We start from the raw sequence: 11250 nt of genomic DNA, 5'->3' as shown, positions 1-11250 counted from the left end.
TAAACTTTTGACTTATAAACTTTAGGTCTATAAACTTTAGGTGTACAGAAATACTATATATAGAAAATATTTGAATTCAAATTCAAATTCAAATTTGAATCAGATATAATTCAAATTCAAATTTGAAACGGGTTGCTACCCCCATTTGCAGGGCGATCGATCGCCCATTAGGGCTACCCGGGTGAGGAAGAAACGGGAGAGCCAGCAGTGGTCGAAGATGGCGAAATCGGTTGACGAGGTGGCAGTTCCTCTCTGTGTTGCTTTCTTCCTAGCATTGAAGAGGGGTACGTGGAGGATGGTCGGTTGGGGCGGCCATCGGAGAGGAGCTGAGGCGTCTGAGTTCTTAGACGCCTACCATGCCACCTCGTCAACTGATCTCGCCATCTTCGACCACTGCTGGCTCTCCCGTTTCTTCCTCACCCTCCCTGACCACCGTGGCCAAGCACACCCGGGCTCAAACGCCGCCAGAATACCTCCAAAACGGGTTCGCCGTGCCAACGTGATGCTCCCTGCGCCCTCTTCTTCCCCGAAAAACCACCAAAACGTCGACTTCTTCTCATCCCCTCTCTGTTCCGCGCAAGGAACCACCGCCATGCCTACCACCTGCCTCCCCGTGTACACCGCCGGTTCGCCGGGATCCTCCGCATCTCGCTCCTCTCCCGCTGCCTCCCAAGGCCGGCCGACGTCAAGCGCCGTGCCGCCTCATTCCCTGGCTCGCGCACGAGTGGACAAAGGGACAGACCTAGAGGAAGGGCGTAAGGGAGAAAAGAAAAAGGAGGAAAGGAAAAGCGAAAAGGCTAACGGGCAATCGATCGCCCCAAGCGAGGCAGCGATTACTCCCCTCCTATGTGGTTTTCTTTTATGGCACCGCATTACTTTCCTATTTTAGTAAATTTATGCACCTAAAGTTTGTACGCGTCAAGTTTACACATCTAAATTTTATTCACCTAAAGTTTAGAGACCCAAAGTTTATAAGTCAAAGGTTTATATATCCGATTCAAATTTGAATTTGAATTCAAATATTTTATATATATATATATATATATATATATATATATATAGTATTTATATACATCTAAAGTTTATACACCTAAAGTTTAGAGACCTAAAGTTTATAAGTCAAAAGTTTATATACCCGATTCAAATTTGAATTTGAATTCAAATATTTTTTATATATAGTATTTCTATACATCTAAAATTTATACACCTAAAGTTTACAGACCCAAAATTTATAAGTCAAAAATTTACATACCCGATTCAAATTTGAATTTGAATTCAAATATTAGTTTATAGGCCCAAAGTTTATAAGTCAAAAGTTTACATACCCGTTTCAAATTTTAATTTGAATTCAAATATGTTTTATATATAGTATTTCTATACATAAATTTTTCTAACTTTGTTATCTTATCCCTACTATTATAAAAATTAAAAATGTTTTTGCTAGAACTTTGGTACGTCATCTGTGTATGAGTCGGTTTTTAAGTTCGTTTGCTTTTGAAAATACATATCCGTATTTGAGTTTGTTTTTAAGTTTGTTTGCTTTTAGAAATACCGGAGGAATCGTATAGAAATCTCTTAAAAAAAACTCGCATGCTAACTCGAGACGATCGGACTCCTAATAATAACTCATGATTTTCTAAAAAAATATATCCAAGCGAATTCTAACGGTGAGTTTTACCTGAACTAAACCTTATAACAATAAAAAGATTAGAATAGCCTTCACCCGTTGCGTCGCACATGCATTTTCTCTAGTTTTTTAAAAAAATTATGGTGTAGTAGGTTGAGAAGAAGGGAAGGAGGAAAGGGGAGAGGAGCGTATTAGGGGGATGGGGGTGACGCCCATTAGCCACGCCCAAAGAAAAGAAAAAGAAAAGAAAGAAAAGGAGTGGGATCCATGTCCACTTCAATTCTCGGTCACTTACATGTAGAGCCCAACCTTGAAATCTTAACAAAGTCCATATCATATCCCTCTTCCTTGTTAGCCCAAGAAGCCATCCCCTTCATGAGTCCATAGTCTCTCTCTTTCGGGCCGAAGTGCACCAGAGGCCTCCCTCTCTATCAAAAGTCTTGATGACATCACCCTACATTCCAAGCTCCTCTCCAGAAAGTGTAACTAACATCCCTGACCGGCCTCCTTCATCTCTGGGCTGAAGCCCAAGCTCACCCCAAGATAAAGTCCATTGTATCTCTCTCTCGCCGTCACAACAAAGAAATATTCTAGTAATATTCCGTTTGACTCCGTTCAACTTTCAGATTTATTTTGAAATCGAGATCTATCACATAGAACCACTAGTCTATAATAGACAGTAGTTTCTTTGTAGGATTTTGGGTGCAACATTAAGTTATACCTCTTAAACATATAGAAAATGTTGACCGTTCATTTTTTTTTACATCATCGGACGTCCGATTTGTAGCTCTTTCTAAATAATTAAGTTAATGACTTGGTTAAGACGTTAATCTAGCTGACATATAGGCCACCCCTGCTAATGAAAACTAATTAAAGCCATGTTTAAAGCATGTGCCACTGACATGTGGGCTCTAACCATTTGTTGGTCGAGTTTCACCTAGCTAGATTTGACCCAGCTGGCGCTCATAAAATTAACCATATCTGAAACACTACTCGGCTCTCGTGTCGTCCTCTCCCGGGGCGGCACAGGATGCGACGACCTGGCCGCCCCTTCTCCCTCACCTCCCTCTTCCGCCTCGCGGCCGCCCGAGTGGCCGCCGGCAAAGCCGCGTAGCCACAAGGACGGCGGCGGCGGGGCCCCTCTCTCGCGCGCGCTCGGGTGACCTGGGGAGTCACCCAGGGAGGTGGCACTGAAAACCGCAAGATCCGCGCCGCTCCGACAGGATCTGGCGGGGATAAGAACGACGCCGACGGCGGCGGGGATGGCGACGGCGGTGGTGGAGTTCCACGGACCAGTTGACGGCGCGGCGTTTGGTGATGATTGGGGCGCGCTGCTCTAGGCGGCGGTAGCCGATGGCGGCGGGGATGGTGAGGGCGGCGGGGATAGCGATGTCGGTGGTGTTGTTCACGGATCCGGCGATGGCGCCGCGTCCGGTGGTGGAAGGAACGTGCAGCGCCGGCGGCCTCTATCGCCAGATGTTGCCCTTGTGGCGTCGGCTGGCGACGGTGGTGCAAGGAGGATGGCCGGATCGAGATCCTAGGTCCAGATCTAGCGCATCCTCAGTCGAGGTTGGTGGTGTGGAGTCCAGTCATCGTGCAGGTGGTGTGAATAATGCAGGTACCATTCGGTGTGCAGGTGGTATTTGGGAGCTTCCGCCGTGGATGCTTTGGTTTACAGGGTCTCCGAGGTGAAAACCTTGTTCCGCTCCGGTGCTAGCAACGGCGACGCCCTCGGGCGCCGTTCAACTTCTTGAAGGTGGCGTGGCTTTTGGAGCGCTCGTTTCAACTCCACCTCAAGGGAATTCTCTGGGTGAAAACCTTAGATTGGCTAGTATCGGGCGTTGTCGCCGTTCTGTCGGCGTTAACTTCTTGAAGGCTTCATTTTAGGAGTTTCTTCCCGTGTTGGACTGTTGTTCTTTGTATTCCGTTTGTTAATGCCGGGTTTTCGCCAATTTTCCTGAAATTAATCTTGCCGTTGTAAGCTTTTTGGGTCCGGTTTTCCTTATAAACTGGATCAACTCTCTTTTTCTATAGTGAAATTGCAGGAGCTCCTTGCCTGTCCCTCGGAAAAAAAAAGATTTGACCCAGCCCCACATGGGAACGTCTCAGGACTTTTCGCTTAAAAAAATAAATGCCTTGCTAAATAAAATACTGCGGGACCAACCTGTCAGTGAAAGAAAGGTTTTCACTTTGGAAAAATAATTGAGGCAAAAAGGTAAAATGGCTGAACAGAGGGTTTCACAATTAATTTGATTTACTTCAAATTTAAAAATCTGAAAGCTAATAACTCGTTTTTAATGGAATTCAGCAAAACTTCCACCCAACTCACTGCTCCACCACTCACCACGTCGTGTCCTCAGTGAGTCTGATTCTCATCCTACGTTGTGCCCTGCGTGTCTTTGCCCATGAGCGCACTAGGCCCGCAAAGAACGTTTGCATTGGCACCACAAATTGCATGGCCGGACGAACATCTTTTCACGGATTAGAAAATACAACAACACACAAATCTTAATCTTAACTAATTAAAAATTTAGATTTTTCCTTTCGTCACATCCTTTTCACCAACGTTTTTTCGTCCGTGCGTTTTTCGTCCGTCACCACCGCGTTATCCGATCTGATCCGGCGCACAAGTATCACGCGAAAAAAAAAACCCACACCGATTCGTACTCCAGTTTGCCAGATTCTACCACATTTACGCATCCGGTTTTCTTTCTACCATGTTTCAGGATTCCGGATCCATCTAATCCAATCAAAAAGAGAAAAATAATCACAAGTTCAGAAATCAAGCCGATGATTCCAATCAGATAATAAACACATAAACAATCAATCACACATCACATAATCAATATTACAGAATTTATCACGTGGATTTAGAAAATCAAGACAACTTGCTTTCGTTGTTCACCAGTGAAAAATTCCGGCCGCTTGCTGCCCTACAGACAACCGCCGCCAACGAGATCAGAGGGATAGAGGATTGGGGGAGGGAGAAAACGACGGGGACACTGACCTTCGGCATCGGTGTCGGCCGCTGTCGCTAGGGCCGACGCTGCCACCGCCCTCCCCTCCTCCGGCCAGATCTGGGAGGGAGGGAGGCAGGGCAGGGAGTGCCGCCTCCGCCACCGTCGCTCCCTCCTCCGGCCGGATCTGGGAGCAAGGGAGGGAGGTGCGCCACCTCTGCTGCTTGTGGTGGCCGCCACCGCTGTTGCTCCTCTCTTCCGGCCTGATTTAGGAGCGGGGAGGAAGGAAGGAAGGGGAGGGGAGCGTTGCCGGCTGTTGTGGCACTGCCGCTGCCCTCCCCTCCCCTCCTCCGGTCGGATCTAAGAAGGAGGGACTTAATGGTGCGCCGCCGTCGCTGGGAGTGGCGAGTCGGGTATTGGAAGAGGTGCGCCGGCACTGCCGGGGAGTAGTGAGCCGTGGAGTGGGAGAAGGTGTGCCGCTATCGATGGGGTGTGGCAAAGGAAAGATGGGGAAACGGAGATTTCTATTGAAGCCATAGAGCCACGAGATAGACGAAGGGCTAGTTTGGTTTGGTTCCAAATTATGCCCTATCAATTCAATGGCAATCTTCAATAGTGTTTCTAATTGTTTGGATTGGTGCTAAATTTTAACAACACATCTCTTTAGATAGAAAAGTTTTGGCCATCTAAATTTAGTAGTGCTAAAAGTTGCCTAAACTTTGATACTACTAAAATTTTGATATGACACCAAACCAAAACTGGCCCGAAGTGACAAGAGAGAAGCCAGGAAGGAATGGCGATGGTGAAACGACGGAGAGAAAAGCGGGCCAGGAAGGAAGTCGAGGATTCAAGAGGCGGAGAGTCACGAGGAGATAAGGTTCCACTGTTCTAGAGGAGGTGGGGTCCATGCTGAAATTTTTCTCTTCTGTGCGACGCTCCAATGTATCGGATGTTCTCTCATTTGGACGACGCAATATATTTGGGCCGGAACGGGATAGCCTGGTAAGTCCAGACCCAAATATCTGGGCTTCCGGCATCAGCTCAATGCCTCCTTAGTGGGTCGAAACGTGTCAACACATCAAATGGCCCGTGCCACATCAAATGGGTCGTGCCCCTGTCACGCTCCCGGCGGTGAACTCCACGATTCCGCTCAAAACTTGATGGCTGACACTCTGCGAAGGATTCGTCAAGTGCAAACCATTCAGCTATAAAAAACTAATATTGTACCAACATATATTTTCGATAATGTACCAACATTTCTCAACACCCCACATAATGATGGTGATTAGAAAAAATGTTCGTGCATTACAACGGGTGAAAACTATTTTAGTCTTACTAGTTTTAATCTTACTATTACTATTATTGTTATACGGTTTAGTTAGGGTGAAAATTACTATAGAAATTCGTTTGGATATTTTTTTTAAAGAAATTCATGATCTGTAATTAGGAGTCCAACTTTCATCTCAAGTTAGCATGCAAGTATTTTTAAAAATATTTCTTATACAACTCCTTATGTATTCTTTGCTTTTCTTGGTATGTCGTTCAATTATGCCTCGCTTAGCTTTAAGTTTGATTTTTACGATTTGTTAAACTTCACATATTTTCTTTAGGTAACAATACACATGTATATTTCCACAGCTTCTTGTGGTGGAACCAGTCAATCTGGATTCAAATATTTGATTTGACACGGGTGCTCGAGGCATTCATGGTGACTTCGTCAATCTCAACGCTCGTGTTGTGAGCGCGTTTGTACTATGTGTTTCTAAAAAATATATATATTCTCACAATTCAAAGTACATTGAGTACAAAAATTCCACTCGTATTTTATTAGACTTACCTACATAAAAAAATAAATATTTCCGTTCGTCATATAACTTTTCATCCGTCGCCTTGTGGACAAAGACATTCGCATTGTTCTTCCATTCATTTTCTTCCATGCTACAAATCATCCAAACTAAACAACATATATATTTCACAAATATAGAGCAGATTATTTATCTAAAAACAAATAATTTTTTTGAGCTGATAAGTTGTCTAAACCAAACAGCAATTTTTTTTGTCACTGTACACATACCGTAATCACCCGGCGCAACACACGGGCACTTTTGCTAGTCGAACCAAAAATAAGTAAAAATCAAAAGAAACACATACACAGGTCTGAATGCCAACGAAATCTTTTCACCTACTCCCTCCATTCTATAATATAAGGGATTATAAGGGATTTTGAGTTTTTGCTTGCATGGTTTGACTACTCGTCTTATTAAAAAAATTTTGGAATTATTATTACTTTTTTTGACTTACTTTATTATCCAAAGTACTTTACGCACAACTTTTTGTTTTTATATTTGCATAATTTTTTTTTTAATAAGACAAGTGGTCAAACACTACAAGTAAAAACTCAAAATCCCTTATATTATGAGACAGAGGGAGTATTAGACAACATGAATCACACGCAAAACCCAAATTAAATAAAATAAATATCGGAGAAGCATAACCCTCCGAGAAATCAATTTATCTGTCTCCTCGTCAGATCCCCTTACATACTCCGTTCCCAATCGATCAAAAGTGAAAACACTGACAGAAAAACAATTTTTCATGGCAACACTATAATTTTCACTGACCATATGCTAAAACCACCAACAAAAAAATAAGGAGGGGTGGGGAATATAGGACCGCTAGTGAAAACCGATCTTCTCTGGTGGCCACATTAAGACTCCGCCATAAAAAATACTCTATTTTTCGAGGCGGACCTTTTAAATGTCCGCCTGCGAAAACCGACGTTTTCGCTGGCGTTTACTAAACAGTTCTGCCAGCGAAAAAACAGAGCCCGCAAAAACAAATTGACGTCATTTAAAATCACGCGCGCGCTGAGATATTTTCCCTTCACCCACCCACCCCACTGTCTCTCTCTCCTCCTCTCCACCCACCCACCTCCCTCTCCTCCTCTGCCCCCACCTCTCTCCCCTCCTCCTTCCCTACGCCCCCAGCCTCCTCCTGTCGGCGACCGAGATCTGGGAGGGGCGTGGCCGGGATGGGCGCGACGCCGACGATGGCGACCATGATGGGCGGGAGGTGCACGGCGTGGATGTGCACAGCGACGACAGTGACCACAATGGAAGCGGCGACGATGGCGACCACGAATCCCCTCCTCTACCCTCTCCCAGATCTGTCTGAGGGGAGGAAGCCGCCGCCGGGGAGGACGAGCGTGGAGAGGACGGATCCGCCCTGGTGGTGGCGCGGGGAGCACAGCCGCGGGGCCTTGGGCGGTGGAGCACGACCGTCGCCCTTGACCTCGTCACGACCGACGCCGCCAGGCCACGGGGAGCGTGAAGCCGACTCCGCCGGGCCATGGGCGGTGGTGCTCAGCTGGTGCTCGGATTTCTGTGGATTTGTGTGGATTTGTGTGCATTTGTGTGGATTATAAATGGAAAACTTATGTTGATTTGTGTGGATTTATGTGGATTGTGAATGGAAACTTTTGACTGTGAATGGAAATATTTTTATTGTAAATTGTTGTTGTAAATTTATGTGAATTTTTGAATCGAGGATTGGATTTGGGAATAATTTGAACTGGCGTTGACGGAGGCGAACGGAGCGGAGTTGCTCCGACATTTTTTTAACCTGGGCAACTATTTTTACAGGCGGCTGGTATAACACAACCGCGAGCGAAAATAGTTTATCGCTGGCGGCCGGTATAACACAACCGCCGGCGAAAATCAATTATCGCTGGCGACTGATAACTGCTATCGAAGATCTTGATCTTCACTGGTCTTTGCTTTGTGGCAGTGCCAAAAACTGCTAACGAAAACCTAAAATGTCTACCACGAAAGATGGTTTTCGTACTAGTGAAAAAGAACAGAAAAGAACTAAAACAATATCGACGATGTAGGAGATAGGCCATAAATCGATCAGTTAATTGCGATGCATTGCGTGACGCAGTATTAGCTTTACTTTCGCTTCCTGTTTTCCTTTTACTACCTAACCTAGCAACCTTATATGTCACGTGCACATGTGAACGGGACTTGTGTCTTAACTCCGTAAAAACCGGGCCGTATCTTTCCCAATTCAGTTCAATTCACCGTTTATGAAAAATCTCGACAAACTTTGTTGGGACCGCCTATTCGATTGCAATTTTTGCATTTGATCAGTCAACTTTATGCACCATTAGATATGTATCTAACTGTAAAGCTCAAGAAATCAAAATGTGACGTGCAAAAAAAATCACAACCTGGTGCAGATGTTTGGGCCCAAAAACTAACAAAAAGCCCAAAGCCCAAAGTTGGTTAAAACACACTTTTGGGTCCAAAAAACTAACAAAAGCCCAATGTTTGGGCCCCAGTTTTTTGGGCTGTGTTATGGGCCAGCGAAGGTGTTGGGCCCGAGTCTGTTTTGGGTTGTAGTTCAGTGAGTCTAGATTTTCAGTTTTTTATCTGTGATTTGGGCTTTTTTCAACAAAACAAATGAGCTCTCACATGATACCCGTTTTGGGCTTTTTAGCTCCGAATTGGGTTCTGTCATAAAAATGGTCCACTCCCTGGGTCCCTTAAAAAAATGTCTTGTGCTCCAAGATAGAAACTCAGATCAAAACTCAGATCCAAAAGAAAAATGAGAGGAGAGATCAAAACTCAGATTGGAAAAGCAAATAGGAGAAAGGAGAGAAAGAACACGAAGAAGGAGATAGAACGTGTGCTGGGGGGACAGGAAGAACCTGAGAAATTTTTACTTAATGGAGGTTTTTCTCTTTGCTCTTTTTTCCCACCTCCCTCCTTTTCACCTCTTCCTCCCATCTTTTGATTTTTTTTTTGCTTTTCTTCCCTTTCCACCACCCCCATCCTCTAAAGAACAACGTGTGTTGAGGAAAGAACAGGAAGAACTTGGGGGAAATTTACTTGATGGAGGTTTTTTTTGTTCTGTGTTCCCCCTCTCTAGTTTAACCTCTTCTTCCTTTCTCTCTTTTTTTTTTGCTTTTCTTCCCTTTCCACTATCCCTGCATTTTCTGCTGCTTCCCTGCACAAAACTTTATTATATAAAAACTCATAAGCAACACAACATTAATCTGGTCTATTTTTTCATGTGGTTGTAATGCAATACTGCAAAAAAAACTGCACTCAACTATAGCAAATCTTATACAGAGTGTCTGCTTTTCCTTATGCACAACAGGGTGACTGAATTTTTAAACAGTGCACAACTTAGAAATATCTTGATTCACTAACTGTTAAAACTACTCTGGTTCAAGTAGTTGTTCTCTTGTGGTCATTCTTTGAATTATGGGATCTCTCAGTTCATGCAATGCCATTACATTATACAGAAAGGATGTAATGCCATTTTTGTCATCTATCCAAATGTGCAGGGCACAGAGACAGAATCAAATGTAGACTATGGGATGTTATTCAGATTATCATAGGAGGGAGGCATCACCTATACAAATTTAATCCAGCAAGTCTCTGTCTCACCTAATGCAATTCTTCCTGGTGCTCAGGTGGCAGTGAGTAGAAAATAAAACACATATTAAATGAAATATTTAACTAAAACTTTATGTGCACAGTCATAACCCCACACTGTCTTTTTTTGCAAAACAGGGTGGTCTTCCCCTGCTCCAAAGCACTTATGGCAGTTTCATGCAGCTATTGCAATCTTCCCCTGCTCCAAAGCACTTATGGCAGTTTCATGCAGCTATTGCAATCTCCTATTGAATCAGAGGTGTGTTCCCTTTTGTTTATTTGATTTGTGCTGTGCCATCCTATTATTTGATTAAAAACATATTCATGATTGGTGTGGATATAGCTAATCAGGTTAAAAGTTCAAATCAAAATAGAATTATAAAAAAGATCTCTTTATTAGAATTGTTTTTTTACCATTGCAGAGTGCTCTATATTTGACATCCAATAGATTTGAGTATGACAACACCTTTTGGGGTTTAGATCCTCACAATGGTTATCAACAAAATGACCTGCAAAATGCACAAACAGACACCTCTCAGATGTGCAACTCTTTGCCACAAAGTGTAGCTGTGCATCCTCCTGTGGCATCACTGGACATGCTATATGATGAAATGCAGAAATCAAACGCTGATGTTGATAATCAAGCTGAGATGTGCAGGTCAACAGTACAATTGAAGGCATCATCTGTAGAAGTGATTTATAATGAAATGCAGACTCAAACTATTGAGGCTGATGCCAGTTTTGACCGGCACTTTGAGCAAGCAACAGAAGAGGATTTATTGTCTGATCATGCAATAGTTACATTTCAGCAAGTTGAGGAAATAGAGCAAGATAAAAGTGCAGAAAATCCAGATCAAAATTTTAGTGAGGAAGATATAAACATATTTCTGGAGAATGAAAGTGTAGCAGCTGTTCAGAGAGGTGGTCAGGAAGCTAACAGTGCACATGCGCCGTCAATCAACAAAGTTTTTGCTGATGAGAATGAAGCTTTTGACTTCTACAATGGTTATGCTTATATGGTTGGTTTCTCTACATGCAAAGCTAGCAATTACCATAGCAGAAAAACCGATGTTGTGACAAGGCACACGTTCAAATGCAACAGGTGGAGGAAACCAAGTGATCCAAAGGAGAAGGGCCTACCTGAGGTTGATGAAGTTGAGAGTTGTCTGCAAACAAACACAACAAGTCCATTAGTAAAAAGAAGAAAACAGAACAAAGTGGTTTA

General features: G+C 43.7%; 1 long non-coding RNA gene across 1 annotated transcript; it reads right to left on the bottom strand.

The window, feature by feature from the left end:
• Positions 1-4401: 4401 nt before the first annotated feature.
• Positions 4402-5208, bottom strand: LOC136356715 (uncharacterized). The gene is made up of 2 exons (XR_010741641.1): positions 4635-5208; positions 4402-4560 (listed from the first exon to the last, which is right to left on the bottom strand). It is a non-coding gene; the product is annotated as an uncharacterized lncRNA (long non-coding RNA).
• Between the last annotated feature and the right edge of the window lie 6042 nt (positions 5209-11250).

This window comes from Oryza sativa, chromosome 5, assembly GCF_034140825.1.
Source record: "Oryza sativa Japonica Group chromosome 5, ASM3414082v1".
Taxonomy (NCBI): Eukaryota; Viridiplantae; Streptophyta; class Magnoliopsida; order Poales; family Poaceae; genus Oryza; species Oryza sativa.
The sequence above is the reverse complement of the archived record's forward strand: the minus strand, read 5'-3'. Positions and strand labels throughout refer to the sequence as shown.